This window comes from Thrips palmi, unplaced genomic scaffold, assembly GCF_012932325.1.
Source record: "Thrips palmi isolate BJ-2018 unplaced genomic scaffold, TpBJ-2018v1 HiC_scaffold_11, whole genome shotgun sequence".
Taxonomy (NCBI): domain Eukaryota; kingdom Metazoa; phylum Arthropoda; class Insecta; order Thysanoptera; family Thripidae; genus Thrips; species Thrips palmi.
In genome coordinates, this window is record NW_023144622.1 from 57,878 (window position 1) to 77,868 (window position 19,991).

Sequence of the window (19,991 nt, forward strand, 5' to 3'; positions counted from 1 at the left end):
GGCGCAATTAGAAAAATGCAGGGACCGAATAAAAACGTCAGCTAGCCGATTTGCCATTCGCAGGCTGGCGCGTTTGAACCGCTGCCAGGGCCACTGCGTTCGAACACGGCCAATTAAGGTGGGGGACGCGCCGCAGCGAAGCTCCCTGCACTTTTAAGGGGTCAGTCTCTCCTGGCAGGGCAAGGTTGCATCTCAGAACTTCTAGTGCGTGAAGGCCTCAATTTGTAATGAATATGAGTTTCTGTCTTTGAGTCCGTGTCTCTGAGTAAACATGAGTAAGCAAACCATGAGTCTCATGAGTAACGAAACGCCCTCCAAGCAGCTGCACTGCAAATCCAACTGCACTCTCAGCTGCATGTTTTCAAGCACACAAAGTATATGATATGCTTAGCAAATATTCAAAAGCGCAAAGTGCTAGGCCCGGCTTGGCCAGCTACACATACAGCGAACCAGGTGCTTGAACTCTAATACATGCACTCGTGTTCAGAAGCGCGCACCTAGCAAAGCGTCTGCTCTTAAGTTTCTTGTAACTATGCACTCACAATTTCTAGCGGTGAATTCGGCAACGGTTTACAAAGGAATTTGTGCAAACATAAAGCAGAAAATGTTTTGTTCATGTTACGAATCTTAATATTGTATTGGATTTCCTTTGTGGTTCAAAGAATAGAATCATGACACGGAGGTAAAATTGGCTGGCTTCAAAAATATATATGCACGAAATTCTTTGAATAATATAGAGATGTTGCCTACATGTTCTTTGCAAGATTTTAAGAGTGTAAGCACTATGCAATTAGCTGGATCCCACCAAAAGCCACCGGCCTCCGCCCAGCCTGACCACCCAGTGCATCGTGACCGCGAAGGGCAGCCCATTGAACAGTCGCATTCCAGCGCGCTCTCTTCCTGGCAGTGTGCTTGCGGGGCACAGCTGCACAGCGCCCTGCCCTATGCCCCGCTCGGCCCTACGCGTCCTGGTGGGTCCTCGGCCCTTCACCCAGCCCTACGTAGTTATTACAGATGATGTAGCAGGACCAGACAGCCCTGCCCTTTATGGCCGATATAAAGAAGCCGCAGTGCTGCCACTACACATACAGTGCACTAGTACACAGCCGCGACGCGAGGCACAAAGACAGACGTCGCGACTTTTGGCGCGAAAACAGTGGCGAATCCTTTTCCGTCGAAGTGGTCTGCACTGGAGCCTTCTGGAATGCGCCTATCAAACTGGAACAGGTGCCATTAGGCCGGATGGCAATGGTGCTCCGCTCGTTGCGCCCTGACTAGTGACCCCGAGCTGCGTGCACACCGTAAACGGGTTCAGCCCGTCGCTCGCTAAGCGCATTGCAGTTTGTTTCCAGATTTACAGCTACGCCGACGCGTACTCAAGTCATCGTCATCATTAAGTCCACGAGAACAAGCTGATCCGATCACCCACTTTACACATTCCCTGCTGCTGTGGGTCCAAATTAAGAGAACAGTGCTTTGTAGTCCTTTAGGTGTATGCCACAATGAAGGCGTCATCTGCTAAAAAGCCGAGGTTCTGACTGCGTAAGAGTTGTTGGCGGAAATGAACTGTCGGCACAGTCAGAGCACCAAATAGCGCGCATTGCACACCACCTCGTTTGCATTATTTTCTCTATCGTCAAGTGTGTGCGACTATGTGTGTGTGCGTGCCCGCCTTTGCGCGCCCATGTACGTGCATGTGTGTGAATGTGTGCGTGCGTCGCGTTGTGCGGGATGGGGGAGAAAGTATGCATGTTCTCAGCGCCGCGGTCCGCCTCTCTGCAGTCATCACGAGGCGGCCCTGGGTAAATATTGGGTGATCAGGCACAGTGCTGCGCGGTGCCGCGAACACAATACGGCCGGCCAAATCCAGAGTCAACACTCGCGGACTGAGCTGAGTCACCACTTCTTTGCCAATGCAGATACTTAAGCCGGGACGTTACGCACGTGAGTGTCTCAGTGTCAAACTAAGAACCAAAGAAATATCTAAAGGATTAGTAATACTTTTCACATTTTTACAATTATTATTTCACAAACGTGTCGTTGCGCGACCAATAGTTGCAGAACGCAGTTTGTAAACTTGCACGCTGGTCGTCACAGCACACATATTTTATAAGCGGCCGGGCAGCGCGCAGCGGTGCGGCACTGTATGGAATTACAGACGCTAGATTTACTGCCCGCGGACGCCTCGCTACTAAAAGGCCGAACGGGCCCAGACGGTACTGTTCGACCCGTCCAAAGAAATTGTCCTTAACTGTAAAGAAAATCCCGCACAGTTAGAGTGCTTTCCCTTCGACAGGGAGTGGAGTCAGTGGACCATTTCCACGAGTGCGAAATAGGCTACCGTGGGACAGCATACGTTATCGGCAAACTGCGAATCAAGGATTTCCGTTTTGAGTCTTAAATTATTTCTAAATCAAATGAATCGATTCAGGAAAAAGTTGCCGAATTGAGTTCGAATCAGATGAACGATTCAATGCCGACTCCTACTTTCCTGTAGATTTGTGACTTTCCTAATCTGTCCTCCTAAGTTCAAAGACAAACCATCAAAGATTCGAAATTTCAAGTATTTGAGATCGAACGAACAGATCCTACTCCAAATCGAATCAAACCTTACATCCCTATGACAAGTCAAGAATCGCAGTCGTGGGAGGAGCATTCACTGACAGCAATTTTGCTTCCTTAGTGAAGTTTCGGTCCCCAAAACAGTGTGATTTCGTGGAGATGAGACACCGTAAAGGCGCAGTGAGAGCGCGCGCGTACTCCAGCCGCCTCCAAAAGTGACTCCTTCGACGAGAGCGAAGCAGGCAAAGCATGCGACACGGTGCCCCACTTTGGCGGGCCATTCGATCCTGCTGTCCCTGGGTTCTCCAGTTTGGTGCTGCACCGCGGGGCACCTTGTACGGAAGACCCGCGGCGCCACCTACGCGACCCGGCCGTCGACCGCATCAGCCCAAATCGGCGTCGGGCCGCCAGCGCGCGCCAGCGGCACGGAGATGCGCTTTGAAACCTTCGTCTCGCAGTGCATCAGATGTGGATGCAGTTTAGAAGGGGGGACAATTTGCCCCCAAGAAAGATGCCTAAACGGTTGGCAAAGAGCCACAAATTTTGCCCTGCGATACCCCCCTGCAACAAGCAACTATCTACGCCCACTGTCTCGATAACCGACTATCTACGCGCGCTCTCCCGACAACCGGCTATCTACACGGGCTGTCTGGATAAACGACTATCTGCTTTCTCCACCTCGCGAGATTGAATGCTTTTATTTATCCAACCAATTAAGTTGCCCTTTCAAAACCTTTACCAAAACTTGTCAAAAGTTTGTCAAAGCAAGATTAAGTATGGTTTAAACGGGTCGCTTTAAGTGTCATGGAGAAAAATACTTCGTTATACGACAACCCTAACCTCGCTACGATGTTGGATAGTCGGTTATCCAGACAGCCCATGTAGATAGCCGGTTGTCGGGAGAGCGCCCGTAGATAGTCGGTTATCGAGACAGTGAGCGTAGATAGCTGCTTGTTGCAGGGGAGTATCGCCTGTAGGTTTCCCCTTAAGTAAATGTTTATGTAGCATTTCGTACGTGTAACTTGCACGACTTTGTCTATTTTGTCTAGAAATTTGCATATAAGCGTGCGTAAAAATGCATTAAATTTATACAAATTTAAGCACTATTTCATGCAATACGTTACACAGGTTAAACATCATGCAAAGCCACGTCCAAATTTGTACATTGACAAGTAGCGTGCAATGCTACTCTACGCCCCACTCGAGCCGGCTCTAGGTCCGCCACTGCAGTGCATGTCGGCACTGGGGCTCGGCCGCGCGGGTGGGCGTTGGCGGGCGGCCGCAGTCGGGCGCCACAGCGCGCCTCCACCGCCTCATCTTCGCGCCGTAATCCGCGCGCGAAAACCCGCACCTGCTCGTCCGGGAACCAGTTCCGCGCCACGAAGGCGAGAGACCTGGGCGCGCGGGCGAGGCGCGGTGGAGGCCAGCGCTGCAGAATTCGGCGGCGTGGCATCGCCGTGCGCGCAGCACGGTGAAATTGTCGGCGCGTCGAAATGCCGCGGCATTTGCGGAAGTGGTGCACGCAGAAGCGACAGCGGGCTGATTCTCAAAGTCGTTTTCGTCGCTTCATCTCTCCCGCACTCAAAGGGACGTCCCGCACTGGCGAGAGAGGGACAGAGCGACGGCAACGACTCTCGGAATCATTCTGCCGGCGCGCAAGGTGAGCGCAGCGAGGTGCCGTCCGTGCCAAACGCCGCCACATCCGCCGGGGCTTTGCGCGCGGCCCGGCCGCACGAACACGCCGACGACGCACAACATTATTAACCTTGTCAACACCCAAACACTCGCTCAGTCGCACGGCAGCAGCGGCCCCAGCGACACACGAACATCGGCCAATGCTGCAAGTGCAACTGCCGTCGACAGAAAAAAAATTGAAGACAACGTGATACGAAAATGCTACACGACCAGGTGACCCAAAATTAGGACTGTACAAAGTTAGGTCACCCATACAACAAAAAACCTACTGAAAAATTAACTAGCCAAAGTGTACATTTTAAAAATCGAAGTCAAGTGCAAGTTCTACAACTTCATTTTAAGGGGGGACCCTGGTGAAACTTTCAAGTAGGCTTCAAAATAATCCCAGAAAGTTGAAACTTTGCTTAATTATTAGGTTCATTGTGACGAGTTCCCAAAACAAAATTCAATCCGAAATGTTGAACGGTCTCTGAGAAAAGTGGCTTTTTAGTGTTTTGTAGAGCGTTGGGGAAAAATCTTCCTGCGTCTTTCAGTGGGACGGATAGTCTTGAAATTTTTTTTGGGTTATCCTAAAGATGTATTGAAGAGATTTTAGTGACGGAATTTTCAAATTCATCTTCTGTCCTGAGATATGAGTTTTCAAATTTTAACATTAAAAAAAAAGTGATTTTTTCCCTTTTTTCAAACTTTTAGGTGTGTTTTAAAAAAAGTAGGGCTGATATCAAGATTCCGTCACTAAAATTTGTCGACAAGTCATCAATGAATAGAGTCCATGCAATACGACTCATGTAGGTGTCAACCAGGAACGCAGGAAGTCTTTCTACGACAAAATTTTTTGTCGACTGAGCAAAGCTGTGAAGTTGAGCGTAGAAGCCAACGACAACTGATCTCAATGTTATTTCCGTCCAAATGATAAAGAAACTATCCACTTAGCTTAAAGGTGTTCAACCTGTTGAATCTGAAAGCTTCTATGCACATATTTATCTATAAACTTTAAAAATACCATTTTTGGCAATTTTGGCGATTTTTTCACCAGGGTCCCCCCTTAAGAACTTCAGAAACAACTTGATGTTAAGCGAAAATGTTAAAACTTTAACCGTGAAAACTATGTTTTTGTTCACCTTCGTGCCAAGCATTCCTGTACAGTACAACACAAAGAATCAGCAAAGAATCGCAACATTCAATCGGTAAAAATTTTGGACACGCAAATGGCACGAAAATTGAATATTTTAAAAAGTAACGACAATTTTTTTTCTCCAAAGTAAAACCCTTCACATTCCTTTTATCAGCAGTGCAGCCAGCCAGACACAATGCCAGGCGACACCGGACGGCCGGTGCTGACGGCAGCGCAATGCATTGCAGACACTGTACGTGGAGTCACGCATTAGCCGAGTTCCTCCGATGAGTCTACGCGAGGCTCCCCACAAAACGCCGCTAAAATTAGCTTGGCCAGCTTCCTGGAACGGTGACTAGCAACAGAACGCACTTAAAGTTGTCCACTGGGGGGTCTCAAGCCGACGCCGACACTTACCAGGACGCACTGCTGTGCCTTCGCCGGTCGCCGTCGAGGAGTGCGTCTGGAAGCTATCCGCGGTGCCTGACACACCCACTCACTCACACACGCACAGTTTGTAAATCCCAAAGGCCAGTCCAGTAGCCCGGCGACGACGGCGGACGCACTTTTGCTTGCTGCACGACGCGAACGAGGGCCCTGCGACGCCCTCCCCGGCACGGCTCGCTATGGGCTTCGCTAAAAGCGCGCTTCGCTCGCTGGGGGCGCTACGACCACGCTTCGCTCGACGGGGGGCTCCGGCCACGCTCCGACTCGCAGGACGACGGCGTCCGCGGCGACGCGACGGTGGCAACGGCGGCGCTGCGTGCGGCTCGGCGGTCCGGCGCAGACTGAGGCTGCACTGGCGCTGAGGCGCGGCGCGGGGCGGGGCGGGCCCGCCGGGCCGCGCTGCAGCCGGTCTCACCTAACCTGGTCCCCTCCATCCGCGGCTGGACCGCACCAGCCCTTTCTCCGCGTCCCCGCCCTTGCCCTGCCGGCCCTCCCACGCCCTTTTCCGCCGCACTGCCGGCCACATCGCGGCCCTCGCGCGGCCCTCCGTGAGGTAAACGGCACGCCTTTCCCTAAAAACCAACCGGGCACACTGGTAAAACAAAAGAGTAATTGGTAGGCTTCATTCAAGATTACAACTCTACGTGCGACGCTCATTCATTTTTACTCCTTTCAAAAAGGGAAGCGGTCTGGGTTAGGTTCTCGCGGGCGAGGGCTTATACTGCGTGTTGGCCAAGGAGAAGCAGTGGCTCTTGACCGCGAGCACCGCCCACGCTTCTTCCCTGATTGAACGGAGTACAGTCAGGAGGGAAAGAGCACACAAGTTTGATGTACTGTACGCTTCAAAAGGGCAGCGGCATGTATACGTGTGCGGACTATACGCTTCATGCAAGTGTCAACGTTATGGGTTTGTCGGGGAGCAAACAACTTCGTCAAAATTTGTACGCCGTTATTTCAAATTCACGTTATTTCACGTTATTTCATTGTTATTTCAACGTTATTTCGCGTTATTTCACGTTATTTCGCGTTATTTCACGTTATTTCGCGTTAATTAACCGTTATTTCAACGTTACTTCACGTTATTTCAAGGAAAATGTACACCAAAATTCAAGTTGTTTGCCCCTCGGCGTTAGTTTAACGAGTGCAGTGATCTCCACACGCTGCTGGGTGGGGTGTCCGAACCGGCAGGATGCTTCCAATCAATCAGTCGCGAGCCAAACGGAGCCAAACACAGCCACGGACGTAGGGAGTGGACCAAACGTGGTCGCAACGTCGCGTGAATTGCGAAAAAGAGGATACTTTTGATGTGTCCGGCTGGGCGGCCTCCGCGATAGGCGTTCATTCACGTCGCGCTGCACGACAAGTAGGTCACGTGCGTGGAAGCTAAGGCTGCGCCAAGGACGCGGCGGCGACTCAAAGGAGGGACGCGATTAGATAGCATGCCGAATCCTGGCGGTACAGGACCGCCGGCCGCGGTGCGACGCAGCAGGCTGATTGCAAACAGTGCGGTGTCTCCCTCGCGCCCCTACGTGACGCCTCAAGAGAGCGCGAGAGAGACTCGAGAGAGTTCGGTGTAGGCCAGCAGCGAGGACCACGTGCCGTGGGTAGTGGCGGATCCCAAGACGCCCTGAGAGAGGGGCAAAGAGGCACTTTTTGCTGAATCACAAGTTCAAAGTTTGGGGTTTTGCACTGAAAAACCAAACGTGGTCTAGACCACACCACTGGTGTGCCATTTTGACCGCATCAGTTGGTGTGCTCTAGACCACGTTTGAGCACGTTTGGTGTGGTCTAGGCCACGTTTGGTGTGGTCTAAGCCACGTTTGGTGTGGTCTTTCGCACCAAACGTGGTCTAGACCACACCAACTGATGCGGTCAAAATGGCACCCATTTGACCACACCAGTTTGGGTGGTCTAGACCACGTTTGGTTTTTCTGTGTGGTTACTATGCTGGTGGCTGTGTAGAGGCAAAAGGGGGAAAAATTGTCCTTTTGCCCCCTCCCACCGGATCCGCGCCTGGCCGCGGCCCCACGAGGGGCCTCGAGCCCTGGCCCTGGCGGTCGGTGGGCCGAAGGAGGCGCCGTCCGACGCCCCCGCCTACTCGCCGCCTACACTGTGGGCCCCACAGCTGGCACAACACAGACGAGGACTCGGGCGAGGATGCACGCGGGACAATATTTGAACAGGGCGAAATGCGGCGCCGTCTCCGGGGGGCGAAGAGGTCGCGGCCGCGAAGCGGACTCGGGACTCGGTCGGGGAGCAGCGGCGACACAAGTGAGGAGGTCAACCCTCCTCGAGGAGCTGGTGGGGCCAGCAGGCTGATTCGACGCTGTCTCTCTCGCAGTCCTAGAGCGACCCGGAGGAGAGCGAGAGAAACACAAGCCCGGTGCGGAACCACCCTCTGGCCAAATCCGGAGACAGGGATGCTGAGAGTGAATCTGGTCGCAACAAGACGACACGGCAGGCGCGGCCATCGTCGGCCCAACGGCGTAGCGGCGCTGCTTCGCTCCGCAGCGGGGCGCCTCCTTAGCGCAACCGCCACGGCGTGGCCACGCGCACCTCGTCATCACTTTAATGAGTGACGCAACACTGTATCACTCCAATTACAGTGGCAGTCACAGACCATCCGCGAGCTCGCGGCCGCTGGCGTGGCGGCGCGACGTGGTTGGACGAGCACTGCAGCCGCGCGGCTCCACGGTCTAGTCGGCCGGTCTCTCGCTTCAGACTCACGGCATTGTCAATTTCTCGGCAGGCTTCGACGCGACGACGCGCGCCGTGCCCCGGGCGGCATGGCAACACGCCGCGCTGCGCACCATGTGAGTGTGTGTGTGTGTGTCGACACCGCCTTGTTACGTGCCGCCGAAGCAGATTGAAATTAGGCAGGCGGTCGTCTTCATGACGACACACTACATGACCACCAAGCAAGCACTGAATGGGCCAGGCGGCCGCGACGATAACGCGCCAAGCACGCCAGCCTCATATTGGCAATCAGGGCAGTGGGGCGGGCACGCCAACGGGGTGCTTCTGCGAAAACAAAAGTCGATTGTGCGTTCCGGGGGCCCCGGCCCGGTGGGCCGGACTCACTTGCTAGGGCTCGCCCGGGCTCGCCATTTTAATCGGAACAAGCGATAGCAAAAGTATTAGCAGCACGTTGCGTCGTCGACTTCTCTCCCTCTGACACACACACACAAACACACACACACACACACACACACACACACACACACACACACACACACACACACACACACCTCGGTGCCGCTACGCAGGCACCAAAGGGCCCCGGCACTGCATTTCTCGTTCCCGGATCATCATTTGGCCCCAAGCTCGGCAGGCGCGGCCATGTGCGTCCCCCCTCTCCCTTCCCCCTGCCCTTCCCGGCGCATTCTGACAGCTCGCGCGCATAGCTTCGAGAGCCGAGAGCTGACGGGTCGCGGGGGAAGCAGCAATGCGACTAGGGCCAGTATATATAGAGCGCAGCTTCCAACGAAAATAAAGCCATTGAAAAGGCGGCAGTCTGACACGCCTGCAGGGCGCAGGCCGCGTCCGCATCGCTATGCGACGAACGTGCTCAAAACAGCACTAAACTCAGCATCTCTGAGGTGCTCGCAGTCAGCAATCGTGGATTCTGTTCAAAATGAAAACAGGACTCACGAAAATTTGGTCATTTGGGCACCCCTTTTGATAACGCGGTGGAGCCACGGTGAAAAGTTTTTGACCCACACGAAACCGATCAAGGGAGGAGAGACCAAATCTATAATTTTGTACAGAGTGATGAAGAGAATGTTCATCAAGATTGATGCTGTACTTGCCACGACACTTAACTTAGCGTTTTAGCGACCGTGGAATGTGCCCCAGATTTGTTGAGTTAATTTGGGGCCATCATCATCATCACGAGCAGCACTGTTAGGCCTGGAAAAACCTTAAGCGTTCGAGTAAGCAGCAAGCAGGGGACTCAAGCAGACAACCTCGAATGTCCGCTCCTGATTTGAAGTGGTCATGTAGTACGTTAGAAGGCCTTCACTCACTTCAATCAAGAATCACCGGCGACACAACACGAAAAGGTGAGACAATGAGTGAGCAGGACACGCCGGGCCACGAAAGAACGGTGCCGTCTGTCGCCATCCAATACGTCGCGCTAAATTCCTAGCGTCCCGCCTTGCGTCCCGCAGTCCCAGCGGGGGGGGTCAAAATCCCGGCAGGACACAGTCGCGCAAAACGCGCGGTCCTCGAGCGACCGTTACCTTGCCCATTCACCCGACTTTTGACTGCCGCAGCCGTAAACGCTTGGCGTTACCAGGCGTCGCAAAATTAAGAGGAATCTGAGGTTACAGTTTTAGTTTTTCTGTAGAGGAGGAACTCTGTAATTGGATTCCTGTCTTATACGTGGTAGTGACGACGTTGCCGACGTTGCCTTGGACTTACGCCATCCATTTAGGTAGACAGAAAAGGATGAGCTTGCAAATTTCTCTTCACAGCTGCTTATTGGCTTTCAATTCCTGTTCTTTGCTCTCCCTCTTTTTTTGCATGAATCGGTTGGTTTTCATTTGTTGTGTACGGTTGTGTATGGATGATTGTTCCATCACAGCATCTGAATTATTTCCCTTTTCTGGCTCGTGTGACAGAGGTGACACTCAGGTCGTGTGACTTTAACTTATCTACCTGCCACGTGTGTGGTAAGAAAATGACGAACCAACGGGTCGGAGGAGCGGTTTCATGAGCCTCAGATATCGATAGGACAACTTAATAAACTATAACAATCAAAAGCTTGTGTCCAGAGAGCGACAAGGGAGCTCAGACAACAGCAACATGCCTAGGAATTTGTCGGCACGCACATGCGTGAAGAGAACGCGCGCGCGCGCGCGCGCGCCCACACACACACACACACACACACACACACACACACAGATCGGAGCGCGTGAACCGAAATGCCAGCAAGCTGGTCGCACTAAAGCACGCACTAAAACAACACAGAGGACCACACGAGGCGACATTAAAGTTGCGCACGCTGACTGACAAGGGCTGCTCATCTCGGTGCCATCGGCCGCGAAAGGGGGCCTGCACTGCAGGGCAGTGTGTGTGTGTGTGTGTGTGTATGTGTGTGGCGCCTCGTCAGTCAAGAATGCACATACGAGCCTGACGCGCGAGGCGCGCACGGCACCGCAGGCTGCATCATCGTACCGAGTGGTGACAGGTCGGACCGAGGGACGGGCCGCCGGGCCGGTCGACCGAGCAGAACCCTCCGAGACGCCACCGTTTGTACAAAGAGTTAGGCGGTTCTCTCCTGGCCGCCGCGGCGCGGCCACGCCCCCGCTGCAAGCTCCGTCGTGTTTCGTGCGTACACCGCGACCCGCAGTCATCGTCCGTGTGTGTGTATGTGTGAGTGTGTGTGTGTGTGTGTGTGTGTGTGTGTGCGTGTGTGTGTGTGTGCATGTGTGTGTGTATGTGTGAGCGACCTGTGTGTGTGTGTGTACGAGTGTGTGACGTGTCTGTGTGTGCGCGCGCGCGTGTATGTAAGTGTGTGTGTGCGCGCGTGTATGTAAGTGTGTGTGTGCGTGAGTGCAATGTGTGTGTGTGCGTGAGTGCAATGTGTGTGTGTGTGCGTGAGTGCAATGTGTGTGTGTGTGCGATAGCGTACACCTTGCAATTACTCCTCGCTGCATTCGGCGGCGCGCCTCGCGGGTTAATCGCGCAGACAAGCGGCGGACAGCCGCCGGCCGGCGCGGGAAACGACAAAATAAAGAGGAAAGGGTCGGAAAAGGTCGGAGGGGGGTGAGATAAAATGTCGGGGAGGGTCGGAAAGGTCCGAGAAAGTCGGAGAGGGTCAGATTATATGGTGGAAGGTCTAAGAGATCGCAAAGGGTCGGAATGGGTCGGAGGGAAGGAAGGTCGGAATGGGTTGAAAAGTATAGGAAAGGGTCAAAGAAGGTTGGGGGAGAGGGTCGAAAAGGGTCGGAGTGGGCTGGAGAGAGTCGAATATGGTCTGAGGGTCAGAATGAGTCGGGCAGGATCCGGGGAAAGGAAAGGGACAAGAGTAGGAACGGCGAAGGAAAAGGACGAGTCCCACGCGATTCGAGGCAGCAGTGTCAATGCCGGGGCGACAAAAAGCAGCAGGCGGTGGCCGTGGCACCACATGTGAAAGGCGGGGAGAGTGAGAGAGAGAGGCGGGAGAGAGAGAGAGAGAGAGAGAGAGAGAGAGAGAGAGAGAGAGAGAGAGAGAGACGCGCTGTTCGCAATCAAACTGCATCGCCCTTGCATTCGGAGCGGGCGGAAGCGGCAGCGAACTGCACGCCATTTCCTCGCCAGTGAGTTCCTCTCCGTCTCTCTTGAGACGACACGCATTAACCCTCTCCGTCCCTCCTGAGACAACACGCATTGCCCCGCTCCGTCCCTCAACATGCATTATTCAGTCATTTGCAGGAATGCGCGCGCCCTGTGCACGCCAAGCACGCGTCGCCTCGCCGCACGTCTCCGCGCACGCACGCCGAGCAGCCAGGCCGAGCGAAGCGCAGCGCCCAGGGCGTCGAGGACCGAGGCGTGGACCCAGGCGTGGACCCTGCCTCCCTCCCCCTTCAACCGCGGCACAGGAAAGCCAGTTCGGCAGCATGCAGACAGACAGACAGACAGACAGACAGACAGACAGACGGACATGAATATACAGATAGACGTACAGACGGACATACATACATACATACAGACAGACAGACAGACAGACATACACTGTTATTCAAATTGCGATAACCACCGTATATATTTTGCAATAAAAAACTTATCACATTTTTTTGCCATAATGACAACTAAATATCTGCAATAAAAAAATTATAGCTAAATTTTGCAATAAAGTATTGCATTTTTGCGATAATGACTACAAAGAAAATGCAATAAAAAGTTATCACAGAAAAAAATGTGATAAAAGTTACTACAAAACGCTCTATTATCGCAAAAATTATGGGGTGGTTATTGCAAAAAAAGTGCAATAAAAAAATTATCGCACTCCAGGATGCGATAAATCGTGGGAATCGCAAACTCGGTTTTATCGCAAAAATTTGTAGTAAAAGTATCGCAAAATGAATGACAGTGTACACACTAAATGTTTTATGTACTTTATTGTCCATAGCTATGGCCGTTTTTGTGCATACAGAACTTATGTACTTGTACATAAATTAGGAACAATATTTTCATATTGTGCTTAAGCATGTAAAGCATTGTACCTAGTTTGTGTACAAGTTTGTACATAACTTCAGTATGCACAAATACGGCCATAGTTATGGACATAAAGTCCATAAGCATTTAGTGTGTACAGACGGACATACAGAGAGACATGCAGGCAGACATACATACATACATACATACATACATACATACATACAGACAAACATAGACACAGACATACAGACATACAGACAAACAGACATACAGACAGACAGGTGGATTCGGTACTGCTGTGCTAGCGGTAAAGTACTCAGGGTTTGAAAGATCAAGATCAATCGCGTGTTGTTGTCTATGTTGTTTTCGAGACGGAAATTAGGGACAAAGAGTGCCTGCCTACGAGCACGCAATGATAGAGGAACGCCTATTTAAATCGAGTGTCCGATTTCAAAGTTGGGTTGCCCGCCCCTCCATTAGATGCCGTCTCCATGTCGTCCCCGAGGGCTAAAGAGACTGCACACACCGCCATGGGCCCGTGTGTGTGTGTGTGTGTGTGTGTGTGTGTGTGTGTTTGTGTGCGTGAGTGTGTGTGTGTGTGTGTGTGTGTGTGTCTTCGTGTCGAGACGCCGCGCCTGGAGTGTCGCGCCGGGGACCTCGCAGCATGGAGTATCGCAGTGGAATGTGCGTCGAGACGCACGACGGACCCCTGCACTGCAAGCGCTCTCTCTCTCTCTCTCTCTCTCTCTCTCTCTCTCTCTCTCTCTCTCTCTCTCTCTCTCTCTCTCTGTTCTAATCGTGCGGCTGTCTCGCCTTGCAGGCCGGCCAAGCCGGACTTCTCCAGACGCCCCCGCCGCCCCGCAGATCAGGCCTGACCCATATTTACAGACAATGAATGCTTTGCATCGCTCAGGCGCCAAGGCTCGCCCCGCCCCGCCCTCGACATTGCAAGTCGATCGGGCCGGCGGGTCCGATAACGTGTGCAGCCTGCACCGCGGCCCGCATCCGCCAGCAGACTGATTCCGAGAGTCGTTTTCGTCGCTCCGTCTCCCTCGCCCTTGTCGGCTTGTCGCGTACAGGTGCGAAAGAGAGAGAGCGACGAAAACGACTCTCAAGCTGCAGGCCCGCCACCTCAACACGTTTTCTCCGAATTTATTGGGGACCCGGAGGAAACAAACGAAAGCCTCATTTCAAAACAATGGCCGCCGCGGGGCGATTTTCATTTAAATAAATATGGCATTTTCAACTGGAACACGCGGCTGCGCTGCGCGCCACGACGTCCTGCAATGCAAAATCCGCTGGCCGGAATCTGCGCCGCCCAGCCAGCAATGGCCGGTCCGGGGCAGTGGCCATGAGCGACCCCCCCCCCCCCCCCCCAGGTCAGGTCCCACGATCAATTGTGCTCAAGCCGTTAATATCAATAACCCTGAAGGCAACTAGCCTGAACTTGGACAAAATGTGAGCCATGGCCCCCTCTGGGAAACAATTCTGGAGCCCACCCCTGCCATCCAGGAGGCTGGACTGCGCACAGTGGGTCAGAAGACCGGAGGAGGCGGCCAGAACTCTAGACGCGTTTTGAGCTCCAGAGTCGCTCAACAGGACTTAAACCGAACGTGTGTCTCCACCAATGGACTCCTCGTTCGGAGAGCAATCCCGGGTGGGGTCAGTGGGGTCACACGTTTGGTTCGAGTCCCATTTAGCGACTGGAGTTTTGACCGTTTCCGCCGGTCCTCTCTTCTGGCACACTGTGCTGCGTTAGGGCTGGCAAGGCCGTGTGCCGTGACCACGCCAGTGCCACAACCCTATTTATTTCAAATTTGCCGCCAAAAGCAATCCCGCCACGGTCTGCTGAAAACGTAACAAATTACACCTCTGCCTATCGAGCGAATGAGTCGCGGAACGTGCGGCGACTGCCGATGCCCGGCGGATAGAGAGAGAGAGAGAGAGAGAGAGAGAGAGAGAGAGAGAGAGAGAGAGAGAGAGAGAATCAGACCTGCCGGCCTGCTCGCCTTCCCGGGCTTTGGCGCGCGGCTCGCCGCCGCTGAAGTGCTGCAGCAGTGCGCACGGGGCACCCTGAGGGGAGGGGAACCCCCGCCGGGAGGGCTGCCGCGGCTCGCGCGGCCAGCGCGCTTTTCCCAGGAAATAATTAGCCTAACCAAGTTTGTTCGCGATGAATGCACGGACGAGATCGCACCTCGTGATGCAAGACCCCCAGCGCAGACCAGTGGCTTCGCTGCGCATTTCACGCAGACACACTCGCAAAGTGGTCTCTGCACATTTCCGTTTTTCACTATCTTTCCCCAGTCTGTCAGTGGATCCACCAACGGAGCGGATTCGCTAGAAGAATTTTCCGAAACGGGTCGAAATTGAGTGTAAAATGGATGTTGTACCTTCCAAGTTCGATTAGTTTTCGTGCTGTAAGAAGACCCCTGGCGGACGGCCCAGCCCGCAGCACAGCGGGGCGTGGCGGGTTGGCCTACCTCGCCGAGTGCAGGCGTTTGCAGAGCCCCTGCTGGGTAGGCAGTCCCGCCGAACGCACGCGGCGTGCGGGCCAGCCGACCTGCACGGCGTTCGCCCCGGATGGGTAGAGTCCTAGAGTGGGAGAGAAGAGTCAATTGCGAAAACGCTACGCGCACTTTGCCATACTCGTCATTTCCGGACCGCTGAGCCGGTTTCCGTTTTCCAGAATTCAAACACCATTATGACGAAAAGACGTACCTTCGCAACTCGCTAATGTCACACGACAGGCCAACGACCCGAAAGTAAACAATATTTCGTCTGCCGTGTGCCTCCCCGAGTGAAACGGCGGAAAAGACGGGCCGGAAACAAGACCAGCGGTCCGGAAATGACAAGTATGGCAGATTTCGCTGTCAGAAGGTGCGGACAGGCATGACGTTTCTCTCACACATTGAAGTTTCGCCTAATGTAATTTCGCATAGACAGTTTCACACAAATTTTTTCACACAAATTTCTTTTTACCTACTATGCCAGTTTACACACATTTATTTCGAAGGGGGCACGAGGCCACTAGCCACCAACGCCACAAGCCATCAAGGCTACTACTAAGACAACTTATTCGATTCGAAACGTCAGGGGTGATTCGATTCGGGGACGGATATCTTTGCTTTGACCCGGAATATTCGGAATTTCGAAACGTAGACGTTGATTCCTCTTCGAATCGGTTGCTCGGGACCGGTTGAAAGACGCACACACAGCGCTTAGCGTTGTTTTTATATTGAAGCAAGATCAGATGTTTTTAAAAAAATCCTGCTCTATGTTCTTTCTTCATACAGAAAATGTGTTTTTAAACACACCATTTTTGGGATTTTTTTCTTTGTTTCAGTTCGAGTTTGATTCGATTCTTAATCTTTAAACTTCGGATCGATTTAATAAGACAACTTATTCGATTCGAAACTTCTTTTTTAGATTCAATTCTAATTTGATTCGAAATGAAAATCCTTGATTCGCACATCCTTACCGTCTTCCCTGTAGTCTTCGTACTCTAGGGCCGCCATCTGGAGAGTCAATGGGCAAGGAACTGCTAATAAATAGGTTCACACAAAAATTGTGTGAACAATGTGTAAACCGTTGTAAATGTGAAATGGTACTTTGTGTGAAAAAATTTGTGTGAAACCGTCTATGTGAAATAACATTAGGCAAAACTTCAGTATGTGAAAAATTTTGTGTGAACCGTCGTAGAACCTCTAGGACTCTACGGATGGGCAGCTTCGGTGCACCTCGCACGGACGGGCAGACGACCGATGGAGGCTTGGAGCTCCTAAGTCACTAAATGGGACTCGAACCGAAGGCGTGAGCCCACCAATGGATTGCTCTCCGAAGGAGGAATCCATTGGTGGGGTCACACGTTCGGTTAAAGTCTTGTTAACCGTCTCCGAAGCTTAAAGCGCGAATCGCGTCCGTGGTTTCGACCGCCTCCACCGGTCTTCTGCCGCCGTGCCTCAGTGCCGCGACGGCCTCCAAGTTGTTTTGTCGCCGCACTCGCAAGGCACTGCGCGCAAGAAACACTCGATTGAACAATGTCTCGAGGAACGAGTTGAGTCAACAGCCACACGCGCCCGCTGCACGCTGAATCTCGTAAATTTTTCATAACGACACATTTTACAGCCGAAGCGTAGGACTGAGCCAGCACGCCGTTTGCTATGGCACGTTGAGTATGCGACCGGTTGCCCCTGCGTGCCACTGCAGTACCACACTGCACAATTTCCAACGGGCATCTACGAATGGTGGTGGTAGACCGGTGTAGTCTCACACCCTGAGAATTGTGTTCTTGTAGCAACAACCAAAATTCCTTTAGCTAAAGGGAATATTACTTGTGGATTCTGCCCTGATTCACTGGTAAAATTAAGGCGTGATGTCTTCCATGAAAAGTACAGTCTGTAGTTCCTCCTTGAAGGGTACAAGAGCCCGTGCGTTCCTTCCCTCCTATCCAAATGCATGGGCATGGGGGGGGGGAGTTTCCTCAAGCGTTGTTGTACGCTTCAAGAGGGCGTGCACGAAAAAAAAGAATTTGTTGTGACAACGAAAATGTATGTTGATTTTGGGATAGCAAAAAAAAAAGTTGTTAGACGTACTATCAATTTGTTGTGAGAACGAATACTTTGCTCTCAAGACAAATTATTCGTCAGGAGTACAAACATTCATTTTTATTATGTTTAGTTCTCTGACGATATAGTTCGTTGTCAGAACGAAATGTTCGATCTGACAACAAATTGATAGTACGCCCAACTTTTTTTAGCTATCCCAAAATCCGAGGCCAAGATCGCAACAGGTGACGACGACCGCGACGACCACGACGGACTCGGCGACGGCGGTGCGTGCTGCGCGACTGAGTGTGTGTGTGTGTGTGTGTGTGTGTGTGTGTGTGTGTGTGTGTGTGTGTGTGTGTTCGCAAGGACGGAAGGGAGGCCCGCGAGTGGCGCAAGGCATGGCCAGGCCCAGCCAGGCGGGCACAGCCCAGGCAGAGCCAGGCATTGCCGTTGCATGTTGGAGTCATTTAGAAGTCGTAAAGGCTGCCTGTAAATACTGCCGTCCCAATTGCGCCAAGTTCGGCCGTACGTTAAAATGTCCTCCAGCATGCTGCAGCAGGAAGGAGTCGATGGGCGCGCTGAGTTAGGGCGCGCGATGCCGAGCCACACCGAGCCTGGCCCAAGCCTGGCCCAAGCCTGGCCCAAGCCTGGCACAAGCCTGGCACAAGCCTGGCCCAAGCCTGGCCCAAGCCTGGCCCAAGCCTGGCCCAAGCCTGGCACAAGCCTGGCACAAGCCTGGCACAAGCCTGGCCCAAGCCTGGCACAAGCCTGGCACAAGCCTGGCCCAAGCCTGGCACAAGCCTGGCACAAGCCTGGCCCAAGCCTGGCCCAAGCCTGGCACAAGCCTGGCACAAGCCTGGCACAAGCCTGGCCCAAGCCTGGCCCAAGCCTGGCACAAGCCTGGCACAAGCCTGGCACAAGCCTGGCCCAAGCCTGGCCCAAGCCTGGCACAAGCCTGGCACAAGCCTGGCCCAAGCCTGGCACAAGCCTGGCACAAGCCTGGCACAAGCCTGGCACAAGCCTGGCACAAGCCTGGCACAAGCCTGGCACAAGCCTGGCCCAAGCCTGGCACAAGCCTGGCACAAGCCTGGCACAAGCCTGGCACAAGCCTGGCACAAGCCACGGTGAAGACACGGCCCCGCCCGCCCTGTGGGGGAGGAACACACACACACACACACACACACACACACACACACACACCCTACACTGACACTGACACACCTACACACACTCACCTACACACAGCACGGTGCGAGAACAAGTGTAGACCCAAAGCAGGGACCCCACACGCCGATCAATCCCAGATAGCCACACTCAAACTCAAACACACACACACACAGAGACACAAACAAACACACACACACACACACACACACACACACACACAGAGAGAGAGAGAGAGAGAGAGAGAGAGGAGAGGGAGGAGAGAGAGAGAGAGAGAGAGAGACTACCAACAGCAGGCCCCGGGGCCCTAGGGCGGAAACGAATAAATGATGTTGCTACCGGAGCGGCGAGGGACAACGCAGGGCGTTGGAGTTGACGCCCGAAATGTGCCACACACATAGACACACAGACACACACAGCCCAAATCACCCCCCCCCCCTTTCCTTTCACCTTCGCTCCCTGATCCCAAGTATAGTCTAGCCCGACGCCTCAAGTGACGACTGACGGCGAAATAAAAATGCAAATGATGCGGCTTTTTTATTCGGGCGCCAACAAGAACGGGTCCAGCGAGGTGGACCACCTCCTATCCAGGCTCCTGCTGCAGCTGCAGCTCGTGGAGCACGGCCAGCAGGGCGAGCAGGGTGGTGGAGGCACTAGGACGCCGCACAGTGGGTCAGAGCACCGGTGGAGGCGGCCAAAATTCTAGACGCGTTTTGAGCTCCAGAGTCGCTAAATGGGACGTGTGACCCCACTAATGGATTTGCTCCCCGAACGAGGAATCCATTGGTGGGGTCACACGTTCGGTAGGGACTCTGGAGCTCAAACCGCGTGGAGCCATGACCCACCAGGGCGCCACCTATCGGCCCGAGGTGCAACTCCCCGCGAGGGCCAACCCAAGTCAAGCCGGCAAGCCATGGCGGCAGGGTGCAGTGTTTACACACGACCACGCAATCCAGACAAAAGGGAGAAAGCAGCGGGCGACACCGTCAGTGTTATTGTTGGCGGGCACTGCCGACCTCGGCCCGACCTGGTAGTCTTACCCTCGTTCTGTCTCTCTCGCACTCGTGGGGCGTCCCGTATGGGTGCGAGAGAGACAGAGCGACGAAAACGACTCCCGGAATCAGTCTGCAGCCCATGCAGTGCGGTCATGTGCGGTAACGCGCCGCGACCAGATCGCCCCGTTTTAAGGGTCCTTAGAGCGCGCACAGCGCTGTGCGCCGTGCCCGGCGCACAGTGGGCCAGAAGACCGGTGGAAGGTGGCGGCCAAAACTCTAGACGCGTTTAGAGTCGCTGAATGGGGCTCGAACCGAACGTGTGAC

General features: G+C 53.5%; 1 protein-coding gene across 4 annotated transcripts in view; it reads right to left on the bottom strand.

Annotated features, from left to right (window-relative positions):
• The window catches only part of LOC117639357, a 192,267-nt gene that overhangs the window by 52,601 nt on the left and 119,675 nt on the right, over positions 1-19,991 (bottom strand). Inside the window, exon 1 of one of the 4 annotated variants that reach the window (XM_034374940.1) lies at positions 5,789-6,094. The exons of the other annotated variants lie outside the window; for them this stretch is intronic. The gene's annotated coding sequence lies outside the window, so the exon portion shown is untranslated. Of the gene's footprint in view, positions 1-5,788; positions 6,095-19,991 lie in introns of those variants that run through there. 4 annotated transcript variants of the gene reach the window in all.